The following is a 23,666-nucleotide window of genomic DNA, read 5'->3' as shown; positions in this document are numbered from 1 at the left end:
GACCCATGCCCAGAGAGATGCCAGCAGCCTAGTACCTCAGTGCTCAAGAGATGCTGATGCCTAAACCAAGCGGCCCCCGCCTCCTCGCCCTATCTAGGGCGGGGCGGGGCGGGGCGAGAATTTAAAATAGTTTTAATCCAGAGTTCTGTATCTGGTGGTGTTATTTGTCAAATGTGGTAGAAAAGTGAAGACTTTACAAGAAACAAATCTTAAAGAAATTAATGATCACTAAAGCAGCACTGCAGAAAATAATTCAGAAAATCCGAGAGACAAAGGCGGCTCTACCAGCATCGCAGTACTGATTAGCTAATGGAAGTAGTTTAATCTTGATTATTTCACCTTATTTTTGCTAAATTAAGTTCTGTATTACTCAAGTATTTTGTCTTGGTGAGGAAATTTTAATTTGAGAGTTTCATATATTTCAGTAGTTAGTATTTAACAATGACTATCCCATCCCAACTTCTACGTGAAGTCTAAAGTATGACAGTGCCCCGAAGAGGAAAGAAGGAAAACATTGGCAATAACTATGTTGTTGTTCTTGCAGAAAGTTTCCTTTGAAGCTTTGCATGCTACTTGCCCGAGGCACACCATTTACACTGATATGGAACCTTCAGTTTTTCACAGGAAGCAAGAGGACAACTTTAAATATTGCCTGCACATGTGATCTATCACCTTCTAAATCATAGGATTTACCACTTTGTTAAATTCACATCTCAACACAGAAGATGCAGTTTCTTTCTAAACGTGTAATGGTCTTTCCTTCTAAACAAAAATGCATGGCAAGGACAGTTCACAAATAAAGGAATTAGAATTTCTCACATTCTTCCTGCTGGGGTTTTATGATTGGCAATTCCATCAGAGGGATTTATTTTCAAATTACCCTTTTACATTCATGGGATCTGGGATTTCTATATATTTCTATATATTAGTAGATAAACCCAAGTCACAGCATTCCAAGACATGAATGCTTTCCCATGGTGCCGGGCAACTGAAAACAGTAAGAACCAACTGCAGCAGGGCACGAGGTGAAATCCTAGTTGGAATCAGTCTGTGAAGTGTTTGGCAACGTGAATACAGCTTTCTTTCACTGTTATTGCTATTGTCATTGATTTTATTACCTACACATATACCAGGACTCAATATAAGAATAAAATAAAAATATATTACACAGAAACAAACAACCTGATGAATATAATGGACGATTGGTTCTCTCAAATTTAATTGAGAGGAAAAAATGAATAACTGAATGCTATAATAATTTTATTTATTTTGGGCCATTTTTTACAAGATCTGAAATCAAGAGATTAGTTTTAATTATCCCGTCTATTGAAGTTTAGAAAAGTAACACCATAATCATATTACTTTGCTCATTAGTATATTTTTAAAATCATCCCTTTGCAAGGACATTCATTTGAATTTTACTTTTGTTTATCAATGATTCTGTCTTATTTTAATAAATCACAGTTTTTGAAGTATTTTAAAGCAGATCAGCATCCTCAGTAACTTTCATGTCCTTGAAAATAGAGCATCTCTGGATGCCCACAGTGCTCTGCAGGTCTGGCTGGTTAATGAGAGTGGGATGGACCCCAGGCTGGCAGGGGGCCAGAGCCAGAGACAGTCACAGGAGGCACTGATAAAGTGAGGTGGCCTCAGCTAGCACTGGGGCATCCTGCTCAGCTGTGGTGCATCCGGACCACACTTCTGTGGGTCCATCTGCTGGGGTCTTCATTCTTACTCTATGTAAGTAGGTCAGAGTGAGTGATTTCCTTATAAATCTTGAACTGCAGAGAAGCACAGTTACACCCCCACTTCACACATTTTGTAAAGGAAGTCCTTTCTGCTACCAATTTCACTCTCTGAAGAGCTAAATATGTGCCTGCGGATGCTTCCATCATTCTTAAAATCTCTTGTCAAATCTTTTTTTTTTTTTTTGCTTAAATTCTTTTATTGGTTCATTTCAGGTATACAGTATGTTTACATTTATTTTTGGGTGCTTGTACGTGTACATGATGTATCTTGGTTCTTATTTTTTCCCCATTAACTGTGTGCCCTTCACCCCCTCCACCCAATACCAAATAGTTTCTCTAGTGTGAGAAACTGAAAGTGTAAATAAAGATTAAACTGATTAAAATGAATAATTGATACTTTGAAATAGGAAGAAAAGGTCCAAGGGGTAGGGAAAGTGGGAGGGGAAGGGGAAATGAAAGAAGGGAAAGGAAAAATTATGAGAAAAGAAAAAAGTAGAAACAAAGTCTATGTAAATCTCCTGTCAATCCTGTCAAATCCTTTGCCTGGGACTATGTTATTTTTTAGAAAGCATATTGATAGTTCAGATCAATGTCTTGGGTACAAAACTTATAGTTTTAATGTCAAATTTTTGCAATGAGTTTGGAAGACTATTGAAAGAATATTGAAATTACAGGCAGTGTTTGAAATGTGGTGATTACTGAAAAAGCCTTTATGGAAAAAGAAAGGGTCCTTTCTGTGCCTGCTCACAGCACTACAAAAAGACATGACTAGTATTTCATTACTTATTTTTTGTTTAGTTGATCTATCTGTGACAGTGGGGTTTTGAGGTCCCCCACTACAACTGTATTAGTGCATATATGACTTTTCATGTCCATTAGTATTTGTTTTATATAGTTGGGCTCACTAGTGTTTGGTGCATAGATATTTATGATTGTCATCTCTTCCTCTTGGATTGTTCCGTTTACAAGGATGTAGTGTCCTTCTTTGTCTCTCTTAATCAGTGTTGGTTTGAAATCTACTTGATCTGCAAAGAGGATAGCTACTCCTCCTTTTTGGGGGGTTCCTGTTGCATGGAGTATTGTTTTCCATCCTTTAATTTTCAGTCTATGAGCTTCCTTTTGAATTAAGTTTATTTCTTGTATGCAGCATATTGTTGGATTTTGCTTCTTGACCCATTCTGTCAATTTCTTTTGATTGGTGAATTGAGACCATTTACCTTGATGGTTATAACTGAAACATATTAACATATCACTGCCATGACTTTTTTTTGGGGGGGGAGGTTCTCCCCCTTTACATTTAATTTCTTGCCATGCCAGATGGGTTCATTCTGCTTTTCTTCCTGGGGCTGTGATCCTCAATTTCTGTTACTAGGATATTGTGTAAAATTCTTTGGAGTGCTGGTTTGGTATTCATGAAGTTTGTAAGGTGCTCTTTGTCCTGAAAGTGTCTTATTTCTCCACAAGTTTTTTAAATATAGTTTTGCAGGGTACATCAATCTGGGTTGGAGGCTGTTTTCTTTTAGGGCTTGGAATATATCACTCCAAGCTCTTCTTGCCTTGATGGTTTGTGTTGAGAAGTCTGCTGTGAATCTGATGGGCTTTCCTTTGTATGCGATTTGTTTCTTTTTCTCTAACTGCTTGTAAAACTTTTTCGTTGAGTTTCTGGAATCTTAACAATTACATGCCTATGTGTAGTTTTTTTTTGATCAAGGCTATTTGGAGTCCTATATGCCTCTCTTATCTGTATGTCAAGTTCTTTTCCCTTGCTTAGGAAGTTTTCTCCCATTACTTCTGAGAAGAGTTTTTTTTTTTTATGTCATCTGCACTCTCTCCTGTTTCTTCATTGAGCCCAATCAGTCTTATGTTATTCTTTGCATCATTTAGCAGCTGTTGGATTGATTTCTCATGTTCCCTTATAATTTTGAAGCAGTTTTTCTTTTCCTGGTCACTAACTGCAATCTTATCTTCTATATCTGAAATTCTCTCCTCACATTGGCTCATTCTGCTGTGTAGACATTCAGTGGAGTTTTTCATCTCCTGGAAATCTATTTGCATCTGTTTTATGGACTCCATTTATTTCCTATGTTGGGATTCCATCATGTTGCTGAGCTCCTCTCTAGATTTATTAATCATGTCTTTCACTAGGGGCACAATTTCTCCCGTTATCTGAGAAATTATTTCTGATTTCATTTTTTCCAGATCCCCTTTTGTTGCCAGTTCAGTGGGTCCAGGTGGTTGAGTATCAGAGTTTTCCATATCATTTCCATTTGGGGTTGCTATAGGTGATCTGGAAGTCTGGTTTTGAGACTTATGTGTTTTCTCATTTCGACTGTGGGGGCAGGGGGGTGCTGTTTGCGTCTGCATGGCTCATCCCCTCTGAACTGGGAGAGGTGGGCCAGGGGCTGGGAGTGGCAGTAGGAATGGTTTCCTGAAAGCCCCTTTCTCTGGGCCAGGAGTGGCAGGATGTTTGGCATCCCAGAAGCCCCTTCCTCTGGACCAGGAGCAGTTGGACGGCATCTCAGAAGCCCCTACCTCTGGGCTGGGAGTGGTGGGATGGAGGGCAGCCCAAAAGCCCTTTCCTCTGGGCTGGGAGTGGAGGGAGGGATGGTGGCAGGTAGCCCCTTCCTCTGGACCAGGAGCTGTGGGACCGTGGCTCAGAAGCCCCTACCTCTGGGCAGGAACTCTTTAAATGCTGAGAACTTGATTAGCTCCAGTACAGTGTTCTGGTGGTCCGGTTTCCTCTGTGTCTCTATAGTGTGTAACCAGGTGGCTGTACAGAGAAGAGGCCAAAGGAGCTGGGGGGGTGGTGTTGTCCAGTGGATTGTTGATGTTTTCAGGGCTACTGGTGACCTTGGAACCCAGTCCGCAGACCTTCCTGTCTGCACCGTGCTGATTCAGTGTTTTCCACGCAACTCCTGTAACCTTGTTTTCATATCATTCCATTTCAATTCTTAGACCGAGCATTGAGCCATAAAATAAAATTCTAAATTGGCTTACATACTACTTCCTTCCTTCCCAAACTATTTTGGTAAAACCACATTTTCCTGATGGTATCCTTCATTTCCAGGTTTCTTAATGTGTTGATCAGAGGGTTGAACATGGGAGCAATGATGGTATAGAAAAGAGCAAAGACTTTGTCTGCAGGAAACGTTATGTTGGATCTAATGTAAATGGAGAGCACTGGCACAAAGAACAGCACCACCACTTTGATGTAACAGCCACACTTTGAGAGCACCTTGGAACGGATCTCAGCAGGGTACACCCTAATGGAGCACAGTATCAGAACCTAAGACATCATAAAAATCATGAATGTCATCAGTGCAATCAGACCCCAATTAACAACAACCGAGAGAACAACTTTGTGTGTGTCCATGCAGGCCAATTTCAGCAAAGTGTACACACATCACAGAAGTAGTGGTCTATCTCACTGGGCCCACAGAACAGTAAGAAGATGCTGTGGAGGAACTTAATGGTGAGTGCAGAAATCCCCCAGAACAACAGGCTATGATGATCCAGTTACACCGCTGCCTGCTCATGATTACACTGTAATGCAGCAGCCTGCAGATAGCCACGTAGTGGTCATAGGCCATCCCCGTGAGGATGAAGATCTCAGTGCCTCAAAGGAAGTGAATGATGAAGAGCTGTAGCATGCAATTACTGTAGGAAATAATATTACTTTCTTTCAATAAGTGAGTCATTAGCTTGGGTGTCACCGTGGATGTATAGCAAAGGTCAGAGAGTGACAGATAATTGAGGAAGAAATACATGGGTTGGTCAATTAGCTGTGTGCATGTGATAGAAATTATTATGAGCATATTTTGCATCCAGAGAGCAATGTAACAAAACAAAAATAGTACAAAGCAGAGGGCTTCAATCTCCTTATTTTGAGAAAGTCCCAGGAGAATAAACACAGTGGCATTATTTTTATTTCCCATGGCCTGGTGCAGCAAAAATACATTAACAACCACCTGAAAAGACAGAAGCTTAAGTTAAAGCCAGGAATTTTATGAAGAATGTTGATAATGGAACTTACATTATGTAACTAACTTTAATGGACAAGACTCCAAAATTTCAGAAAAAGAAAATCATAGATTTAATAAAAAACATTTTTTGATGTTCTTTTCTAGTTAGTCTGATGATGGCTTCATAAACCATCTTTTCAGGACATTTTGTCCAAAGTTGACATTAATAAAAATGAATACACTCAATCAAAGAATTAAAAAGTTGCTCAAAAATTATTATTCATTTGCAAATTTTTCTCCATGTACAACTTATAAAGAACATACTTTTGGATCCTACAAACTCAAATGTTGTTAAAGACCCAACTATAAGCATAAATCATAGTTATCATACACATTTTTTTAATAAATGTAAAGTATATCAGTGGTGTATAATTTAGTTGGTGGAACATACTCAATGTCAAAATCATTTTAGAGTGAGTTAGAACACAAAGATAATATAATTGTAAATGTATAATATATGTATATATAAATTTGTGTTTATATGAAGAAAGTAAAAGACAAATACTCTCAGTAAAAGATCCAAGCAATTGATTTAAGTTTGTTTCTTTCCCTTGCATGCACTTTTGATAGTAAAATGCTAATATTTTAGAAATATTTGTATTTCTGTATTCAATTAAACTGCAATTGTATACTTACATGAAACATACAATAATGTAGTGATTAAAAATAAATGCTATGAATGAAATCCAATTCAGTTTTACTGGATTGTTTCACTTGTGACTCATTATATGATATTTATCACATCTGTTTTCCTCAGTCTTTTTAATCAGTCTGCATTTCTGCTGAGCATCCAGGAGTAATAGTACTTTACAAATGTAAAACTGAATTGACTTTGTCAATAAGAAGAAATATGCAGATCCCTAAACTACCATTTAGAAAATCAGACCTTGAAATTAGAATTCTCTCAGTTGAAAGTTTGAATTCATCTGTAAAAGTTTGAGAAAGTCACCGTACGTTAGATTTCCATCACTAAAGACATTCTAATATAGATTTGTAAATTACAAAATGGGATGATAAATTCAGTCAAATTTTCTAAGACTAGAAAAATATTGGTATAAACAAAACCTACACATTAGGATTGCTTCTTTCTGTCCTAAATATGACCCATTTATAAAGACCAATCTACAGTTTGTGTATTTGTGTAGAAAGCAATAAATCTCAAGTTCTCAGTCTCCAGTGATACTTTAAGTGCCACAAGAATAGTGGGTGAGGGAGGAAGAGGTCTTGATTTGTTTTCTAATCTAGCTCATCGTTCACACTAGGATTTTGTATTCACCTACTTTAGGTTTCAGTCTATAAAATAATGATTCTAGTCCTGAAGACTTATAAGACAATTTTCATATAATTTTTTTTTTGGTACCTGAGATCAAACTCAGGACCTTGTGCTTGGGAGGTAAGCAGCGGAACCACTGAGCTAAATCCCCAGCCCATTGTGTTTTACAATGTGAAGTTCTAGCCCACAATTTTGTTTTTTTGGTTTTTTTTGGTAATGGGAATTGAACTTGGAAACTTGAGCTTGTGAGGCTGTCGACAGAACCACTGAGCTAAATACCCGGCCCCTTCATATAAAATTTTGCATCACATTATCTCACAAAATGAATATTTTTGTGAAATCTATCAACATACTGAAGAAAAACTACTTGGGTATAATAGCTTCTGTCAGAGTTAAGTACTGACCTCAGTAAACTACTTAATTACACTTACTATCCAGAAGCCTAATATTTTTTGTATCACCTTAGAATTCCAGCATTCCCGCGTGCCTAAACTTTTTCTAAACTCTTTGTAGGTATAAACTTTTAAAATCATCACAGTAACTCTAACAAGTAAATATTAGTAAATCCATTTTACAAAAGATGACACTGACTCATAGAGATTTTAAATAATTTTCCACTATATACCTAGAAAATAGAATATTCAAGATGTGAAAAAACATAAACCTCACTTGGTAATGTACTTAAAGTTTTATCCACTCAGGACAGTTTTTGATTCATATGTAATAAAATATTGGATATTATTTTGTTATTTGAAAACCTCAATGACTGAAACATTTTAATTCCTAATCTATTCTGAAGTAAGCTATACATATTTAATTTTCAAAACCATAACTAAACACCTCATGAAGAGAGAGATTCTCTTACAGTCTACCTAGAAATGCTGAGGATCCAGGCACAAATATAATTCTGAATTCTAACCCCTCTCTCAAATCCTTGTGACTTGTGTAATAATATTATTAGTAGTATTATTTTCAAGTCACTGAAATTTTTTCCTTTTCTTTTCTTTTCTTTTTTTTTTGGGGGGGGGCATGGTTTACCAAGGACTGAAGTCAGGACCTTGTGCTTACCAGGCAGGCGTGGTGCCACTGAGCTAAATCCTTGGCCCAAGTCACAGAAATGTTGATAACTACATTGTTAATGAGTACAACTTTTTCTACTTCTGCTGAGAGAATTAACTCCCTTTTAGATAAATAATATTCAGCACATCACAGGGGCTCAAAAATTAATTACATTGAATGCATTTGTTTTTATCGCTTCTCAAATACTAGGCTACTATTCCCTTAAAAATTGTTAAATATTTCTTGATAATTAAGAGAAGAAAACTTTAAAGATTTAAAATAAATGCAGAAATAAATTATTCAATAGTGGAAATCAGTGTCATAACAATTACTGCAACCAACAGGGATAAGCAGCAAAATAAATAGAGATAAAATAAACTCATACTCAAGTTTTAATATACTTCCTGTTTTTATTTAATGACATGGCTAGGGTCTTTGGTTCATCTTATTCATTGTTTTTCATTTCTCCGATGACTCGGGATCAATCATCATGGTCCTGCTTCCTTCAAGGATCTCATTTGTTCTTGTGATTTGTGTTTCTTTACCGTTTGATTGTTTCTTAATGAATACCTTGCTGACTTTCTATTAAAAGGTCTAAACATTTTTTTTCTGATTTGAAGTTCGTTACCCAAATGAGCATCAAGCCCCTGTACACATCACTCTGAAACATCACAATGTGCTCACAATGGGCAACTCCTTGAATTTCCTGCCACTCTACTCTTAAAAGAAGTTAGTCTGTCAAATTCAAAGAGATGCCTGCATTAAAGTTACCTGGCAGTCATGCATTTTCTAAACAATGGAACCAAAAACAGCTATCACATGTGCAGAACGGGAATGGGAAGGAAGAAATAATTCATCATGAATCTTCTCAAGCCCAATCCTTGTGAATACTTTCCTTTAACTTCCCTGATACTGTGTTCTCCTGACCTCACTGGAATTCTGATAGTCCTCCTACTGTTCAGATTACTGTGGTTCTGGATTTCCACTGCATTCTGCATAGACCTCTAGCAACTAAAAAGCAAAATAAAATGTTTTGTCTTTAGAGACAACTGACACCTGTCATGCAGCTAGCGTTCACACAAACAGTGAAAAGTAATATATTCAAACCAACATTCTGAAATCAATGGGATAATTTAAACATTCAAGTGAGGCAAACCACAACCTGTACTTGTATCACTCAAGTTATTTCTAGAGAGGGCTAACTCACAGGATTGCTAAATAATGTGGATGATCTAAAAGTGCATCATGCATAGGTCTGTGTTTATTCTGGAGCATGGACCATTCTTTCTATGCTGTTTGGATTTACCTTCAGAAAGGACCACTCACCACTCCTTTCCTCTGATTCGGAGACCTGCCACAGCCAGACTAGGATCCAGATTATAAATGGTATGAAGGTTGTAGTCACCAGTCCCCATTTAGGAATCTTAGTCACCATCCATCCTCTGGGCCCAGATTTAATTACCCTGAACTTTACACCAAGAAAAGTTTTGCAAAGAAAATAAATTTGATGAAATTTTTTGAAGGTCATATTTTTTCTCTCATGCCAGCAAACTGAGAAGAGAAGGCTAGTTCTGGCTTGTAGACAATGGGTTTCATTTTCTTCAAAAAGTGTATTTCTTGCATTTTCTGTGAGAAATAGAATGGCTTTTAGTTACGTAAAATTCAGGGGGGGGGACTAATAAACCTTAATATTGCTTTTTATGTAATTTAAAAACTTCCATCTCAAGAATTTGTTAAAAGGAAAAAAAAATTCAATGAAAAATGCATTGAGTTTTTGCTCAGACCTTTATGACTAGGGTCATGCAGTGATTAAGTTGCTGTCTGACATCCAGATCAAAGTTTAATGAGTGGTCCCTTCATTGATGTTCACATTCCTCTATTCTAGTGCTTTTAGATGTGGCCTTTCATGATAGATAAAAAATACATCTGTCAAATACATATGATTCCACTCTTAAAATTTTATATTGGCTCATAATTTATGATGTTTCAAATTTTTTTCAGAAGAAACATTTTTAGAATATTTGATCAAAAAAAGCACGTTGATAGTGTGTACTATAAAGAAAAACAAATATGAAGGTGTTATTTTCTCTTTGAAATTCATAGAAGATGATAGGAAGAGGAGTAATATTTATAATTCTCAGCCTATTTCTCCCCAAACCTGTAGGCATTGTTACAGTATAACAATTCTTTTAATGCCAAGAAGGTATTAGAGAAATGATACAATCCAGTATAATACCATTTTTATTAGTAACTTGTCAAAACTACAGTGTATACAATTCTCCTCCAATATAAATTGATATAATTTACATGCCTTGTCAACATTTTCTCCTCCTCCATACCTGTCATGTTTTCTTACTGTTGAAAGTATCTTTTAAGATTTTATTGCATTTTAAATTTTAAAATGTTTTTCAATCATGCTTTTGTTAATGTTGTTTTTTATCTGCCTTCTCTTTGTTTACATAGGAATACTGTTTATTTGATATAAAAGAACCCTTTTCACATACACTGGTTGCTTTGGAAAAATTTGTCTTGGAAATCTATTCTACACAGCATCTACAAATAATATATTTTCTCCGTGGACATATTGATATGATTTTTAATGTCTATATATTTCTGTGTTCTTGTTCTCATTTTTTCTAAACATAAAGCAAATAATAGTACATGCAAAAAATGTGCTCCAGGAAAATTTATGTTTTTAAAGCATTTTCCTTGGTACCACTTCTCCCACAAAAATTGTGACAACTAATTTCTCTTGTTTATACATCTGGCATAATTTTGGAATATCTCAGAGAGATGAGGGGCTGGTTCACCTGCATGGCATAGTACCACTTCTTTGCACATTTTAAACAAAATTATCTGCGTGAACATTGTCATTATCTAATTGATTTTAGAATGTCATAATTTTAGCTTAATATCTCATATAATAAATAAAATAAACCTCCTTAAGAAAATAAATTAGTTTTTAATTTTGCAAATGACCTGTTTGTATTATTTCTAAAGAATGCTAAAACAATTGCTTCGTCCCCTATGTAAATTTCAAAAACAAATACTTGTTTAAATTTTGCAACAGCATCAGAATTGATTATTCTACATAACAAAAGTATCATTCCTTAGCCTACAATATTTTTAGTGTAGATATCCTTCTCTACTCCTCAGTTTTACTAGTGAAATTTTCATTTTACTGGTAATTTTCCAGTTCCTGATCTTTGATATTTATAAATGAATGATTTGCATTTCATGATTTGAATAAGATGTGCCATATACTGATAACAATTACCCACAATAACAGTAAGCATTATATGTCATTAACACATGCTGAGAATGATAAGAAGAGGAATGGAGATGAGGAAAGCAGATTAGAGACAGAAGGAGGTGGGTAAGAAATGGATTTTAAAAAGAAACAAACTCTGTTAGGTACATGTACCTACTTCCCAAGATGAATGTAAATGTCATATACTGCAAACATGTACTAATAAAATTAAAATTTAAAAAACTAATAATATTCCTTGGTGCTGACAAATAAACATTTACTGCTGCATAAAATTATTTACCATAAGTATAACAAATCAATTATATTTTTCTTCTAAAAATATCTTTTGACACCAAACTTTTCTCAGAGCCTTTTTCATCACTGAATTTCTCAGGGTGTAGATTAGGGGATTGAACACGGGTACAATAATGGTGTAAAATAGAGCAAAGACTTTGGCTGCAGGGAAAATTTTAAGGGGTCTCAGGTAAGAAAAGATGGAAGGTCCAAAAAATAAGATAAGAACAGTGATGTGAGATCCACAGGTAGACAGGGCTTTGCGTCTTCACTCGGCTGAATGATATCTTAATGTGAACAGCGTAATGACATAAGACCTAAACAGGAGAACAAAGGTTACTAAGGCAACCATTGCAGAATTGGCAACCACAAGTACACCAGTGATGTAGGTTATCAGTACAGGCAACTTTCAGCAAAGGAAAAATATCAAAGTAGTAGTTGTCAATTTCATTGGGACCACAGAAGGGCAGCCCAGTTATCATAGAAAACTGGGAAAAGGAATGGGCAACCTCACCAGCCTGTTAGGTAGCCACTATCAGGAGGCTGCATCTAGTTCTGTTCATGATAATCATGGAGTAGAGAGGTTTGTAGATTGCTACATAGTGGTCAAAGGCCATAACTGTGAGGATGAAGACTTCAATCATTCCAAAGAAGTGCATGGCCAAGATCTGTAACATCCAGTTCCTGTAAGAGATGGACTTTCTTTCCACTAGGAGATTGCCAGTCAATTTGGGTGGCACATAGGAGGTATACCAGATGCCCATAGAAGATAGATAATTGAGAAAATATTACATTGGTTGATCTTACAGGGAACTGCACTGGATGGAGATAAGGATCAGAAGGTTTCCCTCCAAGATGGCAAGGTAACAAAACAGGAAGAAGATGAAAGCAAAATATCTGTATATTCTGGGCAGAAGACCCAGGAGAATGAATTCTGATGTTTCTCTGACTTTCCATATATGATACACAATGCACAAATAATTATCTGAGGAAAAATGAATTTAGATAAAAGCATTTGTAAAAAAATCACAATCATATAAAGACTACCAGAAAGTCACAGAAGCTACTCAAAAAAATCATGGAAGCTAATACATAAAACAAATATTAATAATATTTATTTTTGTTCTGATTTCTCCAGTAATTGTTTTTGAAAAGATGTTCCAAAAAAAAAAAAAAAAGAAAAAAAGAAAAGATGTTCCAAGCCATCTCTCATATTGGTAACACTAAGAATATAATTTATTAAACTGTGAAAATATAGTGATTGAAAATTGCAATTTTAAAATAAAAGAAGTTCTGATGTTGCTATTTATAACCTTGAGATATGAAAAAATTTCTTTATATAATGCAGGATATTTATCTAATTTGTAATTTTTACTTTTATTCTTCATTCACAGTGTTTTCAGTTTAGGTAACAGGCCCTTCTCCCAGCAAGTGAGAGAGCAGGTGCCAGAACTGCTTTCAGATATCTGCTCAATGAATGTATTTGCAATTTTTTAATTCCTTAAATTGTTAGCTGTGTGATTGGTGGATAATACAGCTCAAAACATAGGGGTAAGAATCTGGGTATGTGGGCCCTTCTTGTTAAACTAAAGAACACAATTTTGACATCTATGTTACAAGACAAAAAGAAAATTGAATACAGAGTAAAAGAGTTGAAGTTTTTGTCAATACATCATGAAAAATAACAAAACAATTTGTATATATTTATTTAAATTTTAGTGTGAAAAAGATATCTTCAGGCAAACTCTAGAATCAGTAACATTAATATTATAGAGACAAAGAAAAAAGTAATTGAAATTTACAGATAATTTTAAATCTACACAATTAATATGTTCTGCTAAAATAAATTATGGGTATTAAAAGTGAATGAAAGATAAGCAATGTAACTGTATGATTATTAATGGCTTTGCACAAATAATTATAGGATCAGGGTAGAATTCACATGATGATAATGGAAGAGTACACTACAGATAGGATGCACTTCTGAGTACTATTCTCCCCAGTGGTAAGAAATTAAACAGCATTCAGACAGACTGTCTACTTTACTCCCAGATTATATGTGGCAGATATATATATGGCCCCATAGATCCTATTTATTATTATGGAACTTTTACTGCAACAATATGCATAGAGCAATAAAGTTAGCATTTTTCAGGAAGAGACAGTCTCAATTTGATTATTTTCTGTCAGTATCTCCCTCCAACTTTCTAGTCTCTATTTGAAGACAGTATGTCTTATCTTTAAAACTGTATATAAGTTATAGAAACTCCTTCAAACTTGATAAGCTTTGCTGATTTATTAAAAATGTATGGGCATAATTATCATTACAAGTGATCTCTCATTTAAGAAAATGATATTTTGCATTCCTTTATGTAAATGCACATGAAATGAACTTAAAATGTTTTAAATAATAAGGAAATCTAGTCATTAGAATGACTTAAGAATTAAAATATACATCTAACCCAAACATATTATTTTCTGTATAAAGGAACTGATTAAAAACTGAGTGAAATACTGAGATCAGAGGTTTAATGAAGTATAGAGTTTAAAAAGTAGAACTAATTCTTCAGTTGCCTGCCATAAATGTTGGGAGATGTTTCAGATGCACAGCAGTAGAAGAAACCACTGTTATTCTTTTTCTTTTCTTTTTTTTTTTTTTTGTACCGGGGATCAAACTCAAGACCTTGCGCTTGTGAGGCAGGGGCGGCACCACTGAGCTAAATCCCCAGCCCTAAACCTCTGTTATTCCTGTATCAAGAAAGGTGACAGACTCTGAGATCACTGTCAAATCCACCACCACAATTCTAAGAATAAATGTGTGGAGCAGCACTGCTCTGTTTGAAAGCTTTACACAATTTCAGGCTTTGAATTAGAGCAGTGTAACTGTTAATATTCAAACCTGCATACTTATGGAAGTAAAATTCTCACCTGGAGGTATTATTAGTATAGCACTGTGAATGACTTTAAGTTAAGGAAGTGTAATCAGGAAATGAAGGAATATTTTTGAAACTTTTATGTCATTATGCATGAGGAGGGGGAAAGAATACATTGTTAAGTAGAAGTGTGTGGTATTAAATAAATGAAGAAATTTTAAAAATAAAACAATAAAATATAATAAACAACAATTTTTATGCAGCATCATCTATATATCAGCAAATTTGTGATGATACATAAAGAATATCAGTCATCTAGATGGCTCCAAATCCATGTATTTGCCATCAGGTGACAAATATAAATTGAAATGTGGCTACATCTGTATGTTTCAATCTGTGATGTAAATTTTATAAAGCAGTTCGTTTCAATGCTATACAGCCTTTCCAAATAAGCAAAAAGATGACAATCATCCAGCGTGGATTCAGACAGTGTGCACAGCTTACTCCCAACAATTATTTTATATATTTATTCCCAACAATTGTTTCACATTTTCACTTGCTGTTATCATTTATGATAAAGTTTTGAAAACATAAGTTGAATTATTATAAATTTCTTCATTAATAAATCTGTTTCATTCACACAGGACAGTTTAACTTTTCTTAATTTGAATTTAAACATTAATTAAACTGAAATAAACCATTCATGGAAATAGTGAATTGAGTGAGAGATTATGAAATGTAATCTCTTCAAGAACAAAAGGCACATAACTAAGAATTATTTATCTTTTCCTTATCCTTTTTTTTTTAAAATGAGTGAATTGATAATTTTTTAAATTGTCTCAAACAAGCAGACACCTCCAATGAAATATTTTGTGATAAAAATCAAGCACTAACCTAGACTTTAGAAGGGAAATCTGAACAAGCTGGATGCAAACTGTGTTTCAGCGCTGAGGAGGAGTGAAGGAAAGAGGGAAGAAAAGAAGGAAAATAAAAAAAGAAAGAAAAAAAGGAAAAAAAGAAAGAGAGAGAGAGAGGGAGGGAGGGGGAGAAGAAGGAAGAGGGAAAGATAAAAATCAATCCTGTGAAATCTCTTAACTTTTAATTTTAAATAAGTAACTTTTTGTACTCTCAAAACTAAATCAAAAAATCAGTTTTCATCTTTGGTGGTATCGCCGAACAGTTCCAATCACTCCTTAAAAGATATTTTCAGCAAATGTTTCTCCTGTAGGTTAAGTACTTTCATAATAGGTGTATGTTTTTCTATTGGTGACAGCAGCATGTACTATTACTGAAACTTACTTTTCTTGACTTTAGCAAATCTAGACAATTTTAGGATAATGACATTTGAAAGGTGAGAATTTTTCCAAAGGTTGAACCTGCAGTATTATTAACAATCTGAACATTGTTATTTTTAAATGTGTTATACAAAGTTTACACTCTGCTTGCACTATGCAATGAAACCAAACATTGCTAAAAATGTTCTTACTCTTGTTCAAATTTTAATGGACCATATCTGAATGTACAGCACTAAATAACAGAATAAGCACCAAGTGGATCGAAAGATCCTCAAACAAGGCTTATGAGGATAGTTACCTGCACATCAATTGTTGATGGTCTTTAAGTCAGTTTTATGTTACTCAGGAAAATGTCTTGGTTGCTCATTCAGGATCCTCAGTTATATAGCCAAATTTTTCCTAGTATTTACACTTGAAATACAAGCTATGTATAAATTGACTCAGAATTTTATGTTATTTCTCAGAAAATGTCTTCATGACTGTGTTCTTTTCATTTCCAAGAAGATAATTCCACAATTTTCCAAGGAGGGTGAAATTTAAATACCTCTGCAAACTGTCCTATGTTATAGAATAAAGTATCTTTTCATGCCATAAGAAAATGACCTAGGATTTCAATTGCTGATACAACTGCCTGACACCTGCTCATACCTGAATGCAAACAAAAACATGTTAAAATAGCATGCATATATTTGTTCTAGGACTTACTGCTTTTCTATTACATCTAAAAAATATTGCACTGAAAGAGCTACACATATCCAGAGAAGGGATCATAATTTATTTATTTTGAAAGTAAAGAGAAATCTTTTTCTCAGAAGTATTTCTTAAAAGTTCTCTTTAAAATAACATTACTCAATTGTCCAAGGTTGTTTCACTCCATGCTCCGGGAGTTTCCTGAGTCTAAACCTAAGGTCCATTTTTAGAATCAGTCACTGAGCTCCCGGGGGGAGTTCAGGAAATCTGGCTAGTTTAGCCACAGTTCTCTTCTGAAGAGCAGGAGAAACACCTGGGCAGATGTACAGGACCATTTGCATTTTGCTTTCCTTCTATGGAAGACTTTTTTCGGCAAATAATCAAAAAAAAAAAAAAAAAAAAAGAAAAAAGGAGTAGAGAGAGAGAGAGACTAGAGAGAGAGAGATCCAGAATCCCAACAAAAGCCATTATCAAAATAAACACATGTTCAAGATAGTCAGTTAATAAATCAACAATCTGCTAACTCACTCTTCCTGGGCTAGCAACCACATAACAGTAATGCACTGTTACTTCTACACTGGATGATTTGAAATGTGAGGTATACAGGAAAACAGATAATGACCAGAATGAATTAAAGTTAGAACAAATATCCCACTCCTATTCATAGATTGGAACAGAACACAAGTTTGTTGCTGAAAATTAGTACAGAAGCCAAGAATGAAAAATGTAATATACTTGTGTATTGTGCATGTGTATCCTATTCACTGAAGTGCGGCTAACTGCCTCTTTATAGCATGGACTGTCTGTGTACCATACCAAGTTGCTGTGGAGTGGATATAGTTTATCTCTGCAGAGGTTGATACACTGGAGTCTTTGTCTCTAGTGGTGTAACTGTGATCTGGTGGAAATTTAAGAGAGGGACTCCAGACATTGAGAGTGAGGTCTTGGAAGGTGGGTCTCATGTGACCCCTCAAATTCTGAGGGATTGTTATGCAAGAAGCGAGCCTATCCCCTGTCTTCTTCCCCACTCTGCTCCTTGTTTGAGATCCCCTCACTTGTTCCCCCTGCAGTCTTGCCATTGCTCTCCTTGCCAGGAGGTGATAAAGCCCAGGGAAGACCTGCTGAGCTTGCTCTTGTTGTTTGAATATTCAGCTTGCAAAGTGTGAGCTGAGCAAACCTTGTCCATGAGTACCCTGTGTCTGATATTTTATTACAGTGCTAAAAGGCTTACTACTGGTAATCACATAAGAATTTAATACAAACATCAGTATTTCATAGTATCTCATCTACATCATGAGTTCACTAAGATATCCTCAATATTTTTATACTCATTAAATGTTTTTTGCAATACATCAGTCATTGTAGGCATTTTAAGGGCATCTTCTGACTTAAATATTTAAAACATCATTGGATGGAATTATTTCCTCCATTATTCAGGATCAGACAAAAATAAAATGTCAACAAATTAAGCAATTTGATCAAGATCAGATTTCATTTCAAAACAACAGCAGTGTATTTCATATTTTTAACATATGTAGATATGAAATGCATGGTAACAATATATAGAATTAGGAAGTGGGAAAATCAAAGCAGAGGTTAAAAAGAAGAAAATGGAAGAGAGAGGTAGGCAGGAGGAAAGGCTAGTGTATTACCCATAAATTAAAATCATATCACAGGAAGGTAGTTGTAATACAGTACAGTTGTTTACCATAAACATTGAAAGATTGATGTTGCAGGTATAGAGGAGCAAGTACAATACACTTCTTTGGGGAGAGTAGACAGTCATACCCACTTTAGAAAACATATTTTGGAGATTTCTCAAAAAGTCCACCAGCCATTCCATTCCTAGGTATTTGGAATAAATGAAAGGCTATGTTCACGAAAAAACTGTACAAGAAAATTTACAGCAGTTTTAATTATAATACCCAAAAGCTGTAAACAACCCATACATCCATTAACAAGTGGGGTCAAATCAGATGCCCCTGAAGTTCTGGCTGCTACTTCTGTTAAGACATCATAAAGTATTAAATTAAAAGGAAACCTTTCATACTTAGCATACTTTTAACACATTGTAATGATATTTAAAATTATCACTATTACTCTTCCAACATAAAATGTAAATTATTAGATAAAATACAAAACAGTGTAAACCCTAACTTCACTTAGTCTATTGTTGAATAGTCGTAGCCTGTTGAGAGTATAAAATAAGAACTATATTATTAAAACATACAATCAAACAAACAAACAAATCTCCCCAAAATTAGACTTTGAAAGGAAAATTACATGATCTGGGAAATTAGGTAAAGAAAGTTCAAAGGGATGAACAGGGAAGTGAAAGGGGATTGTAGGAAAAATCATATAGTGAAGAAAACTCTTATGGAAGAGGAGCATTTAAGTTTGACCTTAATTATCTTAAGAAAAAAAAATCCACCATGACAGAAGCAAAGAAAGATTTTACACACATATAATAAGTGAATATTACTCTTATTACTTTCTAGCAAGAAATAAACCTCCTTCTTAAACTTTTTGACCACTGACTGTAAAATCTATTCTTGATATTTAACATCACATATTTAAAACAAGCATAATTTAAAAAGCTCATTTGAAGAGACAAACAGCAACTAGTTCAAATCATGAGAGATTAATTTTGGTGGATTCATCCAAGCAATGCCTACGGACTGTATACCATATATTACCATATACTACATATAATATATATATATATATATATATATATATATATATATATATATATATATATACATACACTACCATTTTGCCACTTTTTAAAATAATTTGTTCATATGGATTTTGGTCATCTGAAAGGCTGAAATTTATTACATATTTCTTTAAATATTTTTCAGGTAAAAATTCGTTCTATGTAATTAGTTCTTTAATATGAATTTTTATAATTTTTTTGATATATATGTATATTTCAGCCAACTCAAATATATTATTTTGTGACCAATGAGATATTTTTTCAGTAGAAATTCAGGGTTCTAACATTAGTTACCATATTTGAAATGTTAACTGGAATATAGACTCAAATGTAATATACTCATGCATTTTTTTATTGCCTGTCTTTAGCACTGCCATCTACTTCTTCTAAAACTTCTTTGTCACAGATTTATGATATACTTCAATATTTGAAAAGGGATGTTCATTCATTTTCTTGTCTTTAAAAAGTTAGCTTAACCATGATGGATATCAACTATTCCTGAATTTTGCAATGAGCTTTTCAAATTTTACTAAAAACACTTGCAGCATTTTTCTGTAGTTCCTAGGTGGGGTTATTATTTTCTCACATCTTTATTGATTATATGGATTAATTGATTTCCTTCTGGAAGATGTGTGCATGTACTTAAGATATTTTGATCAGTTCCACCACCACTCAGTCACCTTGTCTCCCATTTTCACATTTTTCAGTGAGAGAGGGAGGGATTAAGTATGTAATAAAAAAAGAATTTTGAAAAAAAGAAGAATTTTGATTATTCTGAATTTTTATTTTATTATAATACAAGTAGTTGTTAATACAAAGAATATAAATGTCATTCTATGAAAAATAATTTTTCATAACAAAAATATTAGCTAATAGTGGTAAATACACTATGTATCATGATCTTAAAAGAATACATTTTCATTTGCTAATCTATCTCAGCTCATTTCCTAATAACATTATACCCTTTTGCATAAAATATTTTAATTATTAACAAAGTATCTCACACTCAGCATAATTTTGAACAATTTCTTCCTATTTCACAATATGTATTATACATTTGGTCCTTATTTACATTTTCAGTTTCTCATACCAGAGAGATGATGGAATATGTACACATGTGTGTTTGATTTATTTCACTTAAGAGTATGTTCTCAAGGTGCATCCATTTACCTAGAAATGTCTCAAGTTTGTGCTTTGTTATGGCTGAATAGTACTCCATAATATAACAAAATCACATCTTTTATTCTTCATCAGTTGATGGAGATTTGAGCTGTTTCCAAGTTTTAGCTATTACAAGCTGTGCTAATAGTGATTTTTAACCATTGAATGTATTGATTGATTTAGAAAATGTAATTTATTTGTTATATTTATACTTCATAATCACAAAGTACAAAGTAAGGAAATATCTTTAGAGGCTTTAATCTTTTTATATGTTTCAATAAAATTCTGCAATTAAGGAAAGGGTTCCATTTTCAGGGACAGTAGAGATGATTCAAAGTTCAAATAATTTAAAAACTTTGACTCAAAAAATTCACAACTCAGATCCATCCCAGTTGGACTTTTTCTTATATGACACTTCCAGAGATTTTTGGAAAATAATTAGACGTGAAGGAACTTCTTCAGGACAATGGATTGATTTCAAATCACAAGATTTAAACTATCTAAAGTCCTCTTCATAATCTCTTTGCATGTTCAAAGTGCCTTTCCTAAAGCTTTTTCTCCCATATACTACAAAGAGCATAATATCCGTGTTCTAATTTAAAAATATGCTAACAAATTCTCATTAATGAATGCAGTTTGCTTTTTATAGAACTGGGATTTGAGTTTAGTTGCTGTGGGAAACACTTTTCGATCAAGATATTTTTAGTTGAAGAAAGAGACAGAGTGTAATATTTGGTATTAAACATTTTCTTGTTTTCCCTGACATTTTCTGGGACTTGGCCCCGTGAACATACAGTGATTCTGGTAAAGAAAAAATGAGTTCATTTTGTTCAATGGAGAGACAAAGATGGTGAAACAGAAGTGAAGCAAGGTGTCTGGGTGCAATTCATCTCCCCGACTGTGCTCTCATAAAAGGGAGTGCCAGAAAATATGACTATGAGAAAACCAGAGAGCTCCTGTATTCTACTGAAAGAGAAGCTGGGAATGAGATAAATTCTAGGAAGCCACAACAGTGCTGGAAGCCCAAACAGTAGGCCAACCCTTTTCTCCTAAGATCTTCTTGGTGCTTTTCCTCTCACTTTACCTGTTAAGAGAAATGTTTTAGGGAAGGTTTAAAGGAACTTTCTGAGGTGGTTACTCAGAGGTTCACTATTTAAAATCATGAATTTACTGGAGTATTGCACCACTAGGCACCATCAAACACAGAACTGAGCAGTTTTAGTCTCTGGGAAAGACCAGTATTTGGAGTAGCCTACTGAGCTTCAAAGAATAGATAAATTCATGGCTCTTCATGCATAGTGTAGAGTTAAGAGCCCCTGTTAAGCTGCAATATGAGATTGCCTCTCAAAGTTTAACTTAAAAAGTATACTTCATTTTTACCTTACTCACTTTGTTGTTTGTGGTAAGCATAAGACTTTGGAATGCAACACAGTTGCAATTAATTGATTATTTGCACTGTTATTCTTATTGGGTTTGTACTCTAACTAACTATAAGTAGGTATTCTATGCATTATGTTACTTTTTGTACGCTTAGCTCCAATTGTACTGATGGAATCATGACACACGATCAACATAGATTTATTGAATAAGCAAATGACTGAAAATAAATCCATGGTTTCAAAAGTTATAGTCTTTCAGGTGTATTATCTTCTCTTTCTAAATAATCAAACCCATAGAAGCAATGGAATATGAAATTGTCATGGAGTTTATACTCCTGGGACTTTTTAGGGATCTGGATGCAAAAGCTATCTGCTCTGTGCTCTTCTCACTCTGCTATCTTGCAATTCTGTCAGGAAACATGGTCATTCTTCTCACCATCAGGGGCAGCCACCTTCATGAGCAGCCCATGTACTTTTTTCTCAGCTACCTGTCTGTCATGGATGTGTGCTTCACTTCCATGGTGGCCCCCATACGATCGTGGGTTTTGTGGCTCAGCAGAACACCATCTCCTACAGTGGCTGCATGGCCCAGATGTTTATGCCCACTTCTTTGGTGCCACCGAGATCTTCATCTTAGGGGTCATAGCCTACAATCTCTATGTGGTCATCTGCAGATCCCTTCACTACATGGTCATCATGAGCAGACAGACTGCTGAGCTATGTCCTTGTGATGGTCTCTATTACTAGGGCTTTATTTCATTCACTCCTGCACATACTGATCATTGTTAAACTTCCCTTCTGTGACAACAATCAGACAATTCCTTTTGTGACATGTTTCCCTTGCTGAAGCTGGGCTGCACCAACACAAGGCTCTTGGTTATCACAATCATCACCACCACCAGGGTGCTGTTTGTATTGACCTTTGTGGCCTTGGTGATTTCATACATCATCACCCTGTCCACCTTGAGGACCTGCCTGTCCAAGGGCCACTGCAAAGCCCTCTCCACCTGCAGCTCACACATCACTGCAGCTTCTTCTTGTCCCTTATCTTCACCTATGCCCCCATGATGGATTCTGTCAGTGATGACAAAGTGTTTGCCCTGTTTTACACCACGATTGCCCCCTTGTTCAACCCCCTCATCTACACGCTGAGAAACACAGACATGAAGCAGGCCGTGAGGAAATTGTGGTGCCAAGACAGACTGTTTGAAAGGAAAGGAAGCCTCTGTTGCTGAAGCCCCTTGTTCTGTCTTTAATCACAGAATCAGTGTCATCAAATGCAGCAGGAGCTAAGAGAAAGGGTGCTGCCTTCAAAAGTCACCAGGCTTGGAGAGGAAAGACCCCCTCTCACTTTCTGTTTCTCTGTTTTTCTGAGCCTGTACCCATGGTCATGGATCAATGAATCTCAGTTTTGCTTTCTGAAACTTATTCAGTCCATCATAATCCTAAAAATCATGAGCAGGGTGAAAATGTTTTCAGGACAAATTAAACATACTGCATGGCTTAGCAGTTGTGCCCTGACTCAGAAAACAGAACTCTTGACTGAGACCTTTGTTGTACAGTGAAGTCCTGAGCACTTCCTTTTTGAGGTCACCATTGGAAATTAAAAAATAAAGAAATGTGAAAAATGTCCAAGAATTGGTCAAAAATAAGGTTAACATTTAAGTTATAAAAAGCTTATTACAATAAAGACACTTTTCCAAGAACAATGAGATAAGTGTGCTTGACACTAGGGGAGTATTTTGATGGGGGATTAATGGCAATGTGTCCTTTACTGTAATAATTTTTTAAAATGATATGTTCAGCGTATTTTTGATCAACCTGCATTGATCAAAAGTTTTTGTCAATATCTGTCAAATAAAAACATAGTAATGTGTTCAATTCAATTCTTTCACTGGATCTG

General features: G+C 34.9%; 3 pseudogenes; 1 reads left to right on the top strand and 2 right to left on the bottom strand.

The window, feature by feature from the left end:
* Positions 1-4,701: 4,701 nt before the first annotated feature.
* LOC147822137 (olfactory receptor 4P4-like) lies at positions 4,702-5,741 on the bottom strand (annotated as a pseudogene).
* A 5,927-nt stretch (positions 5,742-11,668) lies between these two features.
* On the bottom strand, positions 11,669-12,603 carry LOC147822136 (olfactory receptor 4P4-like; annotated as a pseudogene).
* Positions 12,604-22,065: 9,462 nt separating this feature from the next.
* Positions 22,066-23,049, top strand: LOC106009045 (olfactory receptor 4P4-like; annotated as a pseudogene).
* Positions 23,050-23,666: the final 617 nt, after the last annotated feature.

This window comes from Heterocephalus glaber, unplaced genomic scaffold (assembly GCF_053883595.1).
Source record: "Heterocephalus glaber isolate CG9 unplaced genomic scaffold, H.glaber_assembly_v1.0 deba00001673, whole genome shotgun sequence".
Lineage (NCBI taxonomy): Eukaryota > Metazoa > Chordata > Mammalia > Rodentia > Bathyergidae > Heterocephalus > Heterocephalus glaber.
Note: the sequence above shows the minus strand (reverse complement) of the source record. Positions and strands in the feature narration are given on the sequence as shown.